At 41.6% G+C, this 16,415-nt stretch overlaps 1 pseudogene; it reads right to left on the reverse strand.

The window, feature by feature from the left end:
* Positions 1–15,090: 15,090 nt before the first annotated feature.
* On the reverse strand, positions 15,091–16,149 carry LOC148775310 (E3 ubiquitin-protein ligase RNF146-B pseudogene; annotated as a pseudogene).
* Between the last annotated feature and the right edge of the window lie 266 nt (positions 16,150–16,415).

Below are 16,415 nucleotides of genomic sequence, written 5' to 3' on the forward strand. Positions count from 1 at the left end.
ATCATATAAAGTTGGAGTATAAATCTTGGGGGGCAATTGAGCATAATAACAGCTAATTTGTTGCTTAAGCTTGTCTATATCTAAAGCTATGTTAGAGCTATTATGAATCATTTGCAAATGGGCCTTAACAACTTCCCAAGGATATTCAGTGTCATTATAAGGTAGGTTAGTAGCACAAAAGCTAGTAAAATTCCAATGACATTTTAATTTCAATTGTGCTTGTATTCTTGCTATCTGATCGCCTACATACAATAATGCATCCTGGACCTCATCTAGGCGTGCCTGAATCTGTTGATCTATTTTAGCCTGTTGGGACCATAGCTCCTGAGAATCTTTGTGCCAGGTAGTAATGAATTCCTGATTTTGTATGGAGTTATACAAAGCCATTCTGGAGACAGTCCCCATGGTGATTACACCAATTAGACTAATAATCCCTGCTATAATCCACCCTACAAATCTTTTCTAGCGCTTAGACAATCGTTTCACCAAAAAGGACAGAAACATGGAATCAGTCCAGGGCTCATCCGGATTTATAGGTATCCATAAATCCGGTCGCTGTTTCCTTAGGAAAAGCCCATCAGTGCTCTGGTTGAAAACAATAGCATGATTTAAACAAGTATAAAGTTGACAATTAGTACAATTGATTAGTTTTCCATCATGAATAAAATTTCCCATAACAAACAAAAAGGGAGGGCGCACACAAGCTTGTACATAGCCCATAGAATTAAATTCTATAGTATAATTCTGTTCCCCCAAAACGTGAGCATGGCCTATGGCGGTGGCAAAGGGATGTAGAGAAGCAGGTATTTTCCAGATGTGCCAATGTTCTGGTCCTAAATGAGGCGTTACTACACGAGGGCGAGGGGGAGAGAGGCCACCATTATACCAGATTAAAACGTCGTCTCGTTGATGCCAGAAACCCATTACAGAACGATTGAAATGAACGCTTTTAGTAAGATCACACCACGTTTTTTCCCAATCTGGACAGTTAACAAACGTACCATGAGGCCCCCAGTCAACAAAGGTAATGTTCGAATGAATTGATATTTTCCCCAAAATTCCCCTGCAATCTGTCCATAGCAATGATGGTCCTTGATGCTTCTTTCTCCAGGATACCACTTCACATGGTGGCTCATCAGAATAAATAATGAATTGGTTTTGTTGCCAATTTGTCCATGATGGTATTTCTCAGTGTCGTTTAGCAGAAAAGATGCAGCAGCAAAAAATCCCAAACAAAAACCAGTTCCATTGGAGTAAGAATACCCCTACCATTGAGGGTATATAGTCATGCACAGTGGTCCTTTCCCAAAGCATATAGGCAGAACTCGATACCCCAAGGATATATTTATCCTTTTTGCCTCTTCTTGCGGGTGGCTTGGCCCGTGCTTAGACCAAGGCTGGGGGAAATGTTCACTGTCTTTGGTAAAGACAAGGGATTTTGCTTCATCTCATTCAGCGAACTGCAGCAGTGGAGGGGTCGGGATGTATGCCCAGTTAGTGTAATTGGCACTTACCATGGAGGCACAGGACAACACGGCCAACATACTCAGGAAGAGCTTGTCTAGTGTCTTGGGGGTTCCCCTTTGTTGAAGACATCTTCAGCTTTCTGCATTAGATTCTTTATCTGAGCCCAGGTCAGGTAAGGTGGAACTGGGCTTGCCCGGTGTCGTTTGGCTCCCTGTCGGCAACCCTCCTCCAGCGATACCGTAGCCATCTGCTTGGTGATGCTCTTCACCCACCTTGGCGCTCCTGAGTGATCGGTCGGATCGGGGAGGTATATTCCGCTGTGGAACCCAGGTTTCTTCTCCTCCATCTGTAATGACAAGACCGTATCCTTTGGCTAGGAGTTTTAATACCCCTGGCTGCCAGTCATTAAAACGCTTTACCCATACAGCAATATTCAATGAGGATGAAGGGAGAGTTTTAGATTGTTCAAAATGACGTTGTCCTCTTGTTACATGATCATCATTTTTATTTTAAAAATTAATAGTAAATAAGATCAAAGGTAAATAATTCTTGATACCATATTTCATGCCTAATGTCCCCCCCCTTTTAATTTTTTTGCTGCGAGCTTGAGAGTGCGATGCGCTCGTTCTATGATAGCTTGTCCCTGTGGATTGTAAGGAATGCCACGGATATGGCGAACGCCCCAATCATTTAAGAATCAGGAGAATGCGGCAGAAGTAAAAGCTGGGCCATTGTCTGTTTTGAGCGCAAGAGGGAGTCCCACTACTGACAATGCCGCAAGGAGGCCATGAATGGCTGCTTTGGCAGATTTTGAAGTGGCAGTAGTTGCGCATATCAATCCAGAATAAGTATCTATAACCACAAAAAGAAGAGTAGTGCGAGGGAGAGAGAAATGCGTGAAGTCAGCTTGCCAGGGTTCATTTGGGTTCAGTCCTCTGAGATTAGACCCAGCAGGAACTGAATGTTGATGTAAAGGGGTACAAATTGAACACGTATGGACAAGCCACCTTGCTTCCTTCAAAGGAATGTGATAATGAGCATGTGACCTATTTGTGTTAGTATGAAAAAGGTCATGGTCCTCTTGTGCTGAGGAGAAGATCATTCCTATTTTATCGACTTTAGCATTCCCTTCGGCTAGTGGGCCAGGGAGGCCCATGTGCGCCTGAATATGAGCAATGAAAAAAGGCTCAGTTTGGGCTTGAATAAGGGTTTGTACAGAAGAGAATAACTAATAATTCATCATCAGAAGAGGAAATCCTGCAGTAACAAATTGTGGAAACATATTAGCAATGTATAAAGAGTCGGTGAGCACATTAAAGGCATTTGGTTCCATTTGTAAGAGAAGAAAAAGAGCACACAATTCAGCACATTGCACCGAGGAGAAAGGACTTTGGACTCGTTTTATGCATTTTGGGCCTACTTTTCCAGAATAAGCTGCTTTATTGCCATCAATAAAATAAGTAGGCATTGCAGAAAATGGTTGGGAAGATCCTATGTTGTTAATAATGAATGGGGTGGTTCGTAAAAAAATCCCATAGTTTGCCTTTTGAGGGGTTAGGAATAATTTGTCCCTGGTAATCAGAAAAAGCTATTTGGAACATAAGATTAACTTGTAAAGCAGCAGTAAATTCTTCTTTGAAAACTGGGAGATAAATTCCCGCAGGGTCATAACCCGTAAGGGCTTGAATGCGTTGCCTTCCCAAATGAACAAGTTTGCCAATTAATTCAATATAAGCAACAATCACTTTGTCTGCTTGGTATGCAAATAAACCCATTCTAAAGGCTTTTCTTCCTGTGCTATTATAGCGGTAGGGGAATCTATTGTAGCAAAAATGTAAAGAGAAATCGGAATACCCAATTGCAGCCGCGAGGCAAAGGCTTTAGAAATTCTCTCTTCTACTAGTTTTAGTTCTTTTTTGGCTGAGAGGGTTAAAGTTAGGGAACTATTTAGATCAGAGGGTCCCTCTAGCGTTTTGAAAAGGTTTTTTGATGCATAATTGGGTATACCTAGAGAAGGCCAGAGCCAATTAATATTGCCAAGAAGTTTTTGAAAATCATTCAAGGTTCGAGTGTTGTCCAATCTCACAGACATTTTTTGAGGTTTTACAGTCTGTTTAGTCATTACATATCTTAAATAATTAAAAGGTTCCTTGAATTGTATTTTTTCTTCAGATACTATTAGATTTCTCACTTGTAATTGTTGTGTGGTAGCCTCTAAAAAGGCTTCCGCAGTTGCTGTTGTTGACGCAGCAAGTAAGATATCATCCATGTAATGAATTATATATGCGTCTGGGAATCTCTCCCTTATGGGTAGTAAGATCTGCCCCACTAAAAATTGGCAAATAGTGGGGGAATATTTCATTCCTTGAGGAAGCACTTTCCAATGATACCTTTGAACGGGTTGCTTGTTATTGGTTGTGGAAATAGAAAAAGCAAACTGTTGTCTGTCATCCGGATGAAGAGGAAGGATAAAATAGCAATCTTGAAGATCTATAATAATTACTGGCCATCCTTTGGGTATCATACTCGGATTTGGAAGTCCTGGCTGTAAGGTTCCCATGGTGACCATAGTCTCATTTACATTTCTTAAATCTATTAACATTCGCCATCTTCCTGATTTTTTCTTAATTACAAACACAGGATAAATCCATGGCGAGAAAGAGGGCTCGATTCGCCCTTGATTAAGTTGCTGTTTTGTCAATTTTGTTAAGGCCGCTAATTTTTCAAAAGGCAGGGGCCATTGAGCCGTCCATACTGGATCATTAGACTTCCATTGTAATTTTAGCGGCTGTATCTCAATGGCCCCTAACAAAAAGGTTCATTCAATACCAAACGAGCTTGAGTCTGTTGCAAAAAATCTCAGCCACACAGATTTATAGGGACCTCCGGAATATAAGGTTTAATGTAAGCTAAAATCAGCTTGGGCCCACGAGCCTGCAGGTAAGAGACAGTTTAAAAAGTTTTATTAAGGTTGGCCTCTCCCACACTGATAATACGGCTTGCTGGTGTCTGGAGAGGCCATTCACGGGGCCATTCTGACAAGCGGAAAATGGAAATGTCGGCCCCAGTATCTAACATTCCTTTAAAATTCTTTCCTCTAATGTTCAAAGTCAAAATGGGCTTTTCTAACTCCTGTAAGAGAGCTGCTGCTGCTGCTAAGTCACTTCAGTCGTGTCCGACTCTGTGTGACCCCACTGACGGCAGCCCATCAGGCTCCCCCGTCCCTGGGATTCTCCAGGCAAGAACACTGGAGTGGGTTGCCATTTCCTTCTCCAATGTGTGAAAGTGAAGTCGCTCAGTCGTGTCCGACCCTTAGCGACCCCACGGACTGCAGCCTACCAGGCTCCTCCATCCATGGGATTTTCTAGGCAAGAGTACTGGAGTGGCTTGCCATTGCCTTCTCCATGTAAGAGAGCTATTAATCCCTTAAAAAAGTTAGTGCTGCCAAAACCTCCAGCACGAACAGCCTGGGACGATTTTTATGGTTTCTCATAGGGCAACAGGAGCATCTGGGCAAAGCAATCCCCTTTTTGCAGATATATATTTCGAGTGACTTGTACCATTATTGAAATCTCTCCGTCATAATCCTCATCAATAACTCCAGTCATAACATACAACCCTTTCATAGTACAACTACTCCTGCCCAATACGAGCCCCATACTGTTAGCAGGAATAGGCCCGTAATAACCAGTATCTATTTTATTAGAACTAACACCCAAAAAAGATGTCCTTTTCATTATAGGGGACTGGAATGCAAAAGTAGGAAGTCAAGAAACAACTGGAGTAACAGGCAAATTTGGCCTTGGAGCACAGAATGAAGCAGGGCAAAGGCTAATAGAGTTTTGTCAGGAGAATGCACTGGTCATAGCAAACACCGTCTTCCAACAACACAAGAGAAGACTCTACACATGGACATCACCAGATGGTCAACACTGAAATCAGATTGATTATATTCTTTGCAACCAAAGATGGAGAAACTGTATACAGTTAGCGAAAACAAGACCAGGAGCTGACTGTGGCTCAGATCATGAACTCCTTATTGCCAAATTCAGACTTAAATTGAAGAAAGTAGGGAAAACCAGTAGACCATTCAGATATGACCTCAATCAAATCCCTTATGATTATACAGTAGAAGTGAGAAATAGATTTAAGGCACTAGATCTGATTGATAGAGTGCATGATGAACTCTGGACGGAGGTTCGTGACATTGTACAGGAGACAGGGACCAAGACCATCCCCATGGAAAAGAAATGCAAAGGAGTGAAATGGCTGTCTGAGGAGGCCTTACAAATAGCTGTGAAAAGAAGAGAGGCGAAAAGCAAAGGAGAAAAGGAAAGATATAAGCATCTGAATGCAGAGTTCCAAAGAATAGCAAGGAGAGATCAGAAAGACTTCCTCAGTGATCAATGCAAAGAAATACAGGAAAACAACAGAACAGGAAAAACAAGAGACCTCTTCAAGAAAATTAGAGATTCCAAGGGAACATTTCATGCAAAGATGGGCTCGATAAAGGACAGAAATGGTATGGACCTAATGGAAGCAGAAGATATTAAGAAGAGGTGGCAGGAATACACAGAAGAACTGTACAAAAAAGATCTTCACGACAAAGATAGTCACCATAACGTGATCACTGACCTAGAGCCAGACATCTTGGAATGTGAAGTCAAGTGGGCCTTAGAAAGCATCACTACGAACAAAGCTAGTGGTGGTGATGGAATTCCAGTTGAGCTATTTCAAGTCTAGAAAGATGATGCTGTGAAAGTGCTGCACTCAATATGCCAGCAGATTTGGAAAACTCAGCAGTGGCCACAGGACTGGAAGAGGTCAATCTTCATTCCAATCCCAAAGAAAGGGAATGCCAAAGAATGCTCAAATTACCGCACAATTGCACTCATCTCACACGCTAGCAAAGTCATGCTCAAAATTCTCCAAGCCAGGCTTCAGCAGTATGTAAACCATGAACTCCCAGATGTTCAAGCAGGTTTTAGAAAAGGCAGAGGCACCAGAGATCAAATTGCCAACATCCGCTGGATCATGGAGAAAGCAAGAGAGTTTCAGAAAAACATCTATTTCTGCTTCATTGACTATGCGAAAGTCAATGACTGTGTGGATCACAATAAACTGTGGAATATTCTGAAAAAGACGGGAATCCCAGACCACCTGACCTGCCTCTTGAGAAACCTGTATGCAGGTCAAGAAGCAACAGTTAGAACTGGACATGGAACAACAGACTGGTTCCAAATAGGAAAAGTTGTATGTCAAGGTTGTATATTGTCACCTTGCTTATTTAACTTATATGCAGAGTACATCATGAGGAACGCTGGGCTGGAAGAAGCACAAGCTGGAATCAAAATTGCTGAGAGAAATATCAATAACCTCAGATATGCAGATGACACTACCCTTATGGCAGAAAGTGAAGAGGAACTCAAAAGCCTCATGATGAAAGTGAAAGAGGAGAGTGAAAATGTTGGCTTGAAGCTCGACATTCAGAAAACAAAGATCATGGCATCTGGTCCTATCACTTCATGGGAAATAGATGGAAAAACAGTGGAAACAGTGTCAGACTTTATTTTTTTGGGCTCCAAAATCACTGCAGATGGTGATTGCAGCCATGAAATTAAAAGACGCTTTCTCCTTGGAAGGAAAGTTATGACCAACCTTGATAGTATACTAAAAAGCAGAGACATTACTTTGCCAAGCAAGGTCCGTCTAGTCAAGGCAATGGTTTTTCCTGTGGTCATGTATGGATGTGAGAGTTGGACTGTGAAGAAGGCTGATCGCCGAAGAATCGATGCTTTTGAACTGTGGTGTTGGAGAAGACTCTTGAGAATCCTTTATACTGTAAGAAGATCCAACCAGTCCATTCTGGAGGAGATCAATCCTGGATGTTCATTGGAGGGACTGATGCTAAAGCTGAAGCTGCAATACTTTGGCCACCTCATGCGACGAGTTGACTCACTGGAAAAGACTCTGATGCTGGGAAAGGTTGGGGGCGGGAGGAGAAGGGGACGACAGAGAATGAGATGGCTGGATGGCATCACCGACTCTTTGGACATGAGTTTGTGTGAACTCCGGGAGTTGGTGATGGACAGGGAGGCCTGGCGTGCTGTGATTCATGGGGTCGTGGAGAGTCATACACGACTGAGCGACTGAACTGAACTGAACTGATTTTATATGGAGAATTAATTACTAACAGTTCTATGTCCCTCAAGCTAGGAATATCTACACAGGCACTACGCTGCATAGCTGAGGAAAGAGTCATAATACTAGGTTTTGTATTATCCCCTTCTTTTGGTGCGGGGCTGAAGGGAAGACCCATTTCTAGTTTCCCGAACCTCCCTGATTATGTTTTAGCTTTAAGGGCAATGGATTGCCATCTTTGTCGAATTTAGATTTCATTCACTTCATTGGAAGGACTGATGCTAAAGCTGAAACTGCAATACTTTGGCCACCTCATGTGACGAGTTGACTCACTGGGAAAGACTCTGATGCTAGGAAAGGTTGGGGGCAGGAAGAGAAGGGGACAACAGAGAATGAGACAGCTGGATGGCATCATCGACTCTGTGGACATGAGTTTGAGTGAACTCCGGGTGTTGGTGATGGACAGGGAGGCCTGGCGTGCTGTGATTCATGGGGTCGCAGAGAGTGGGACACGACTGAGCGACTAAACTGAACTGAACTGAACTGAACCAATGATTGCCCTTTTTGCATCATGGGCAAGGCCCGGGAGGCTTACCCTTTTTATTTGTAGAAGCAGTCAAAGACGAATTTACAGGTAAATGGCATTGCTTCTTCATGTGACCTGGCTTGCCACAGTTAAAACATTTTACATTCATACTTTTTTTTTTCATGTTTTAATAAACACTTCGTCTTTTTGTATTGCTTTTTTTTTCATCACAATAATAGAAATATAACATCATGTATCACTGTAAAACACATTTCCACATAAATGCTGATAAGCACAAAATATTTTTCATCAGTTACATTTTAACTGTAATAATATATGGCAGAATTAAAGCTGCATCCATCATGTGTCTAACTCACCTTGCTGTAATGAATTTTTAAATGTAATGGTTTCTGTAGCAAAGTAAAATCGTACATAATGTCTAGTGACACAGTACGCTGGTGGATGGGTGGATTTGGAAAATGAAAATGCAACTTCATTTTTGATTAGATTTATAAACTTCACCACCTCCACCTCCAGCCAGCTTCCCAACCCTCCCTCCCACCACCATTATTTATTTATTTATTTATTTATTTAAAATGAGGCTTTTAATTAATGTTTGACAGAGCTGATTCAGGTTGAATAGACTAAATTTCTTTAAACAAACTTACTTATACTCCAGAGTCCTTTAAAAACTTAATAACATTTATACATTGAAGGTATTTGATTTTCTTGTAACTAGCACTTCAAATGCAACAAGCATTTGAAGCAACAAGCATTTGACCCAACAAGTAAAACTTTCTACAGTTCATAACTTTTATAAATAAAATAAATTAAATGTACAGTGAATAAGTTCTCTGAAATATTTCAATATTTCTGCAGGTTTAGTAACATCGTAAAATACATTTCAACTAAAATTCACAAATCTAAAAACCTGTTAGGCATTTTTAGGCGTTTTAAGTTGGAAATGAAGACCAATGTTACATCGTAATATGCCAATTACAAATAGTACTTCAAATAGCAAATACTACAGTTTGTCCCAAACTTTAAAAACTATTCATGAACTCAACACTGAACTATTGATGGCTATGAGAAATGTTTCCTAGCCTTTTTGAAAATTTCAACCCATTTACGTTTAAGGTAATTACTGATAAGTACGATCCCGTAGCCATTTTCTTTATTACTTTGGGTTCAAGTTTATACACTCTTTCTGTGTTTCCTGTCTAGAGAAGATCCTTTAGCATTTGTTGGAGAGCTGGTTTGGTGATGCTGAATTCCCTCAGCTTTTGCTTGTCTGTAAAGCTTTTGATTTCTCCTTCATATTTGAATGAGATCCTTGCTGGGTATAATAATCTGGGCTGTAGGGTATTTTCTTTCATCAATTTAAGTATGTCTTGCCACTCCCTTCTGGCCTGAAGAGTTTCTGTTGAAAGATCAGCTGTTATCCTTATGGGAATCCCCTTATGTGTTATTTGCTGCTTTTCCCTTGCTGCTTTTAATATTTGTTCTTTGTGTTTGATCTTTGTTAATTTGATTAATATGTGTCTTGGAGTATTTCGCCTTGGGTTTATCCTGTTGGGGACTCTCTGGGTTTCTTGGACTTGGGTGATTATTTCTTTCCCTATTTTAGGGAAGTTTTCAACTATTATCTCCTCAAGTATTCTCTCATGGTCTTTCTTTTTGTCTTCTTCTTCTGGGACTCCTATGATTCGAATGTTGGAGCGTTTAACATTGTCCCAGAGGTCTCTAATATTGTCCTCATTTCTTTTAATTCGTTTTTCTTTTTCCCTCTCTGTTTCATTTATTTCTACAATTTTATCTTCTAGTTCGCTAATCCTGTCTTCTGCCTCTGTTATTCTATTGTTTGTTCCCTCCAGAGTGTTTCTGATCTCATCTATTGCATTATTCATTGTATATTGACTCTTTTTTATTTCTTCTAAGTCCTTATTAAATCTTTCTTCCATCTTCTCAATCCTTTTCTCCAGGTTATTTATCTGTAACTCCATTTTGCTTTCAAGATTTTGAATCATTTTCACCATCAAAATTTGAAATTCTTTATCAGGTAGATTCCCTATATCTTCTTCTTTTGTTTGTGTTGGTGGGCAATTATCTTGTTCCTTTACTTGCTGGGTATTTCTCTGCCTCTTCATCTTGCTTATATTGCTTTGCTTGGGGTGGCCTTTCCCTCTTCTTGCAGTTTGTGGAGTTCTCTTTATTATGTAGTTTCTTCGCTGTGTGTGGGGTTGGATGGGTGACTTGTCCAGGTTCCCTGGTTAGGGAGGCATGTGTCAGTGTTCTGGTGGGTGGAGCTTGATTTCTTCTCTTTCCTTTAGAAGACAATGGCTGCTTTTCTGGAAGCCTGATGTCCTCTGCCAGTATTCAGAAGTTGTTTTGTGGACTTTACTCCGCATTCAAATGTTCTTTTGATGAATTTGTGGGGAAGAAAGTGGTCTCGCCGTCTTATCCCTCCGCCATCTTGTTCCTTCCTCCCCAGAACACTGGATTCTTATATTCCACTTGGTCGTGGAGTATCTCTTCCCAGCTGCTCCAGCAAGGCACAGCCGCTGTACCTTACCTTGGACGAGGGGTATCTCCTCAAGGCCGCCCCTCCTGCTTTGAATGTGGATCAGCTCCTCTCGGCCCTCCGATGCCCAAGCAGCCACCGCCTCCTGGAGGTGGTACAGCTCCTCTCGGCCACCGCCCTAACCCTGGGTGCGGGGCAGCTCCTCTCAGCCACGATTCTGCACGTGGTCGGTTGCGCCGGGAGCCGGGCGTCTCTCGCGTCTGCGCCGCCGGGAGCCGGGCGTCTCTCGCGTCTGCGCCGCCGGGAGCCGGGCGTCTCTCGCGTCTGCGCCGCCGGGAGCCGGGCGTCTCCACATATTCATACTTTTTTGTATGGCACATGTTTCCATAGCGGCGACCTGCGCCCTATGACGTATGGAGTCAAAGTTTCTACATATTTTCAAGTAATCCATAATAGGGCCTGTTTCTCTGATGGGCCTGATAACATTTTGACAGTCCTCGTTTGCATTTTCAAATGCTAATTTCTTCAAAATCATTTGTTGCACATTTGCATCCCTAATAGATTTTTCTATTGCATCTTTTAACTTTCTGAGGAATTGAGCATATTCTTCATTTGGTCCTTGAAATATTTTTACAAAGGACCCATCAGACAGTGAGCTATCCACTTCAGACCATGCATTTAGGGTTACTTGTTTAATTCCATGCAACATAGGCGGAGTCACGCCCTGTGTTTGAGCAGCTGTCTCTGCCATTGTCCCTGTGCCAGTTAAAATATCAAAAGTAAGCTGTGCGGGGTTTCCCCGACTTTGCTGTTCTTGAAGCATCTCTGTCGCTTCATCATTCACCCACATCTGCCACTGGAGCAATTGGTGGGGGGTAAGGACCATTTTCGCAATGGAAGTAAAATCCGCTGGTATCCAGTTTTCTGCCCAGTTCTGAAGGAATTCAAGACAATAAGGAGCAGTGGGCCCATAGAGCATACATGCTTTTTTAAAGGTCTAAATGATGTTGAAATCAGGATTGCTCCAGCTCACTTGTCCCTGTTGGGAATGGTCAAAGAATATAGGAAAAGCCTGCTTGACCAAGTCCCGAGGAGTCAAGGAGCTGGTAGCGGAGATCAGAAAAGGAGCACAGGGAACGTTAGTTGTCACTGATGGAAGGGTTAAAGTCGGAGCTGAAGGAACAGATAGGAATTACTTCAGAGGAGGGGGAAACTGGCTCTCCAACGGTTCAGTTGTTCTTGCATCTGTTTTTGCTGGCTGAGGCGGCGGCAGCAAATGAGATACATCCCTCTGTCCAAAAAGGACATTTTTTGTGATGAAGAGCCCCTTGCATATCTTTTTCTTCCAATTCATATTCATGCAGTGATTGTACTGTTTCTACCTCAACATCCACTTTTATCCCATCTAATTCTCCAATGATGGTACGAATTAGAGCCCAGGTTACCCCCACAACGGGGAGGAATCTGGGCTCCTCGTCTGTATGCCATCAAGACATTAGTTTGCACTCTGTGCCAGACTTGCTCATCTAATGTCCCTTCCTCGGGAAACCATGGGTTGTAATCAGCAACAAGGTTATAACATTCCATTAGCTGTTCTGTAGAAACATTCTCTCCAAATTGTTTTAAAAAATGATGCACTAGAGAAACGAAAGAATTTTACTCGCTTGGTGTCCCATGTTCTGCTTACCTCTTTCGGCAGGAGGCACGTCTCCGTTTTCGAAATGCGGGTTCTTTGAGCCCCACCTTGGGAGCCACTAGTAGAGCTCAGCGGAGATGCCTCTGAAAAAGGGCTGCGGACAGCCTTCTAGGAGACTGACAATTTGCTTTATTTTACAAGCGCTATTATATAGTATTACGAGGGAGGAAGACTTTAACAGCTACATCAGCATGACAAAAACCAGGACACCTGTGGAGTGTTGATAAACTTAGATTTACATAGCTTTACCAGACATGCTGGCTCCACTTCTAAACATTAATCAGGTTCCTAAGCTTCAAGTCAGCTATCAATCATGGTTACCGGCATGGCTTCCAATTAACTCAAGGACTATGTGCGAAGGGAGTATTCCTAACACTAAATAAAGAAGGACAAAGAAAGTGTTACTTGAGCTAGGGAGTGTTTCTTGCGCTGCATGCCGAGGGTTGTCAAGGGCCGAATGAAACAGCTTCAAAGGGCAAGATATTTTTTAAAACGTTGGAGACGTGCTAAGCAAGGCCAGCCCTCTGCCAAGGCCTCTGGTGAGGACCTTCTCCTCAGGCACCTCTTCCTCAGTTTCTCAACACTGTTCCCTTTATTCTTTGGCTTATACGTCTCCCTTCAACACTTCTGCCTCTCCCATCCTTGTATGAACACTTTTCATCCCATTTCAGCACTTCAGAGTCCTCTAGTCACTTCATCTCTAGACCACCCTCTTCCTATTGGGGGTTCTTGAGGGGCTTAAGGAACATAAGACAAACACTTAACATGGAAAAATGTAACTAAGAACATGTTGTATGTTTTTTCTACTCCAATGAGCTTTAGAGATCCCAAGATTTGGTGAATCCTCAGTCTGTTGCCCCAAGGTCACTACACCGTCTCCATAAGATTACACAAAAGAGCAAAGAAAGTGTTAAATGTCTCCTCCACTAATATTGTTGGGGACGCTTCAACTCTCATATTGAGTAGGGAAACTCAAGTTGCCCCATCTACCAGAAATATATTCCTGATGAAAAAAAAAGAAAAAAAGTAAGCTGCCCAAATTCAAGAGTCACATGACCACTGCATCAAGGACTCTTGACTGAATCACTTTCCCAATGGTCCCTCATTGACAGTTTTTATCAGGTAGGGCCCACTCTGTAGGTGACCAATAGCTGAGCAGGAGACGTACCAGTAGGTACCTCATTGACAGTTGGTTGCTTATGGGCGGGGCCCGGGGATGCACTGTCCAATTGCTGAGCAAGATCTTTTGCTTAGTAACAGGATGTGGACTAGTAAGGAACAGCAATGGCTACCTGCTAAGGGCTGTGCTCATGCTGCTCTGTTACATAAGGACACTTTTGGTCCAGTGTGCAGGAATCTTTTTGACTGACTCCCTTCCAACCTCAGATTTTGATTTCACATGCTTATTTAACTTTTGTACATCATTCTTTTCCTTGTATTCCCAGGCATGCCTGTCAGCAAGGCTTATCTCTATGCCCCTCCAACAGCTGCCAATTGATCCCATGTGCCTCATATAGTATAGCTAATATTTCAAACCCAACAAGAATGTGAAGGCCAGCCCATTTTGAGAACTACTTTGACAAACCTTAATCACAGTGATTCTTATTCTATTCTCAGGATAACAGAGCAGGATGATGGAAATTCAAAAAGTATAAAAATGAAATTAGAGGACACCAATAAGTATGTTAACAGAAATATATATACTGTTAATATTTTGTCTTTGTTGTTGTATCTAAATGTTTATAACATATATATTATATGTGTTATATAATGCTAGAATATATAATACACATATATTTGGATGAGCATATATAGATCAGTGAATTACTTTTTAATTTATAGAAATTGAATCAAACTATGTGCACTCTTGTAGCCTTCCTTTTCTACACAATATGGTGGAAGAATTTTTCCATCTCAGCGAACATGTATCTGCCATTATTTCTAAGGATTATTATAGTGTTCAAATGCTTGCTTCTGCCATACTCCATGCGAGTGCTTTGAAGAGAGGAACCATGTGTGTTTTGTTCACTGGTTGCTTCCATATCTTTTCTTTTCTTTTTTTTAAATAAATTCTAGTATTTATTAAATTATAAAATCTGTAATAAAAAAAAGTGGATCAAGAGAAACCGCTAACTACAAGGACTAGACAGCAAAGCCTATGAGAACGCCATGAAGTGTGTTACAGACAAGATTCTGAAACATAAGTTATTAGCTCTTTTCTTTACATTTCCATTTCAGTAACTTTATTATTAAATGGTTGTTATTCTTCTATTTTAAAACCCCAAATTTGCATTTGCATCTCATGTTAATTAAGCTTTCTTTTCATACTGATACCAGACATCTTGTAGGTGCCAAATTTTTGTAATGGTTTTATGTTAATCCATGCAGAAAAATGTGAACCAGTGCAGTAGGCAGATGAGGACCATTAATGCACAGATAATACACACACGCTGGCTAAAAGAACTGAAGGCATTAAAAAAAAAAACTATAAAATAAACAGACCTCAAGAAAACTGGGTTATTACTAAACAGCTCTCAACTATTCACACCCAAGTTCCTTATATTAAATAAATTTCTCAACAGAGATGTGTTAGACATTTTAATTACAGGTCTATCCTTTCCATACCCCTTCCCATCCCAAATCCCAAAATGCATTACTAGGGATGAGTATAATGTTACGTGGGCAGAAATTTACAGATAACCATTTTCATCTTGAGCATGGATCTGAAAACATTTTTATTTAAATTTCCGTTACTGTGCACTGTCCATCAGGCCTTAGAGATCTGACACTCACTGTTCCATCTGCTGCCACTTATCAATCAGTTCCTGATCGATCAGATACTGTCTGATTTGCATTAGGAACCAAAAGTCTCTGTTGTGTCAAGGAGTGTTGTGCAACAAGCGCAGATACATCCTCACTCTCACTGCTGGCATCGGATTCAGTTTCTTCAATCGAAGTGTTTGGTGCTGGTGCCCTGCCTGAAGATGGTGATCCATGCTCTTCTTCTCCTTCCCCTCTATGACTCCTTTCTGCTATGCTGTCTCCACCAAGTTGTAAATGTGCAAAAGAGTCTTCAGGAGTAGTGCTTGCATCAGGGGATGGAGTGACGGGGCTTGTTAGCTGACCATCTACTGATGTCAGGGGCTTCACAGAAGACAACTGAACAGAAGCTCCGCTCTGAGCCATTACACTGTACACTCCATCAGGAGAGCTCTTTCTTGCTAGGTTTACAGTATTAGAATCACAGTCCAGCCTACGTCCGGCTACTCCCTTCTTTGGTATATCTATTGAATCCCGCTTGATCTTCCTGCGAAGTCCATGTTCTTTTCTCCTGTACTGTACTATATTTTCAAGATCGGCAACATAGAGAAACCCGGCAATTAACATTTCAGTGCTCTTTTTACCTTTGGAAAAAGCATTCTCCAGCTCTCTGCTGGTGCGTTCATCATACTGCCACCACTCATTTCTTCCTTCATAATACCAGGCATATTCACCGTTTCCTCTACTTGCTGCCTTGAGTTCCTCTGGTGATAACAAGGTTGGCTTATCAAGGAAATCTTCGGGAATTTCTTGTCGACAGAGGGCACATTGCTTTCCAGGCCATGAAACTCCCTTCACACATAGATAGCAGAAAACATGTTTACAAGGCAGAGTGATTGGGTGAACACATGTTTGCAGACAAATGGCACATTCAGGGACAGTTAGAAAAGGTGCAGTATTAGAACAAGACTCATTTGCTTTCCTGTTCGTAGGAAGCATGTTTATAGAGTGATAAATTTCTCCACAGCAAGCAATCATTTCTGTTACAGACCCCACAGATGCCTGCCACAAAAATAAAATCTCATCTTCATGAGTAATCAGCCAGTTTGCAGAATTTTCTCCTCCATCACTGGATCATCCTGTGCTCTGTGGCCACCACCAAAGCCACCTCGCCGTCTTTTCTCTTCAGCCTTTGAGCCCGTAGCCCATACATTTTCTATTGTAAAAAAGGCTGCAATACACATTGGAATTCATGTATCTTTTCAAATTAGTGTTCATTTTCTTCTGATATATACCTCGGAGTG

The sequence above is a fragment of the Moschus berezovskii genome, chromosome 16 (genome assembly GCF_049115385.1).
Source record: "Moschus berezovskii isolate FMDL1 chromosome 16, NW_MosBer_1.0, whole genome shotgun sequence".
NCBI classification, from domain to species: domain Eukaryota; kingdom Metazoa; phylum Chordata; class Mammalia; order Artiodactyla; family Moschidae; genus Moschus; species Moschus berezovskii.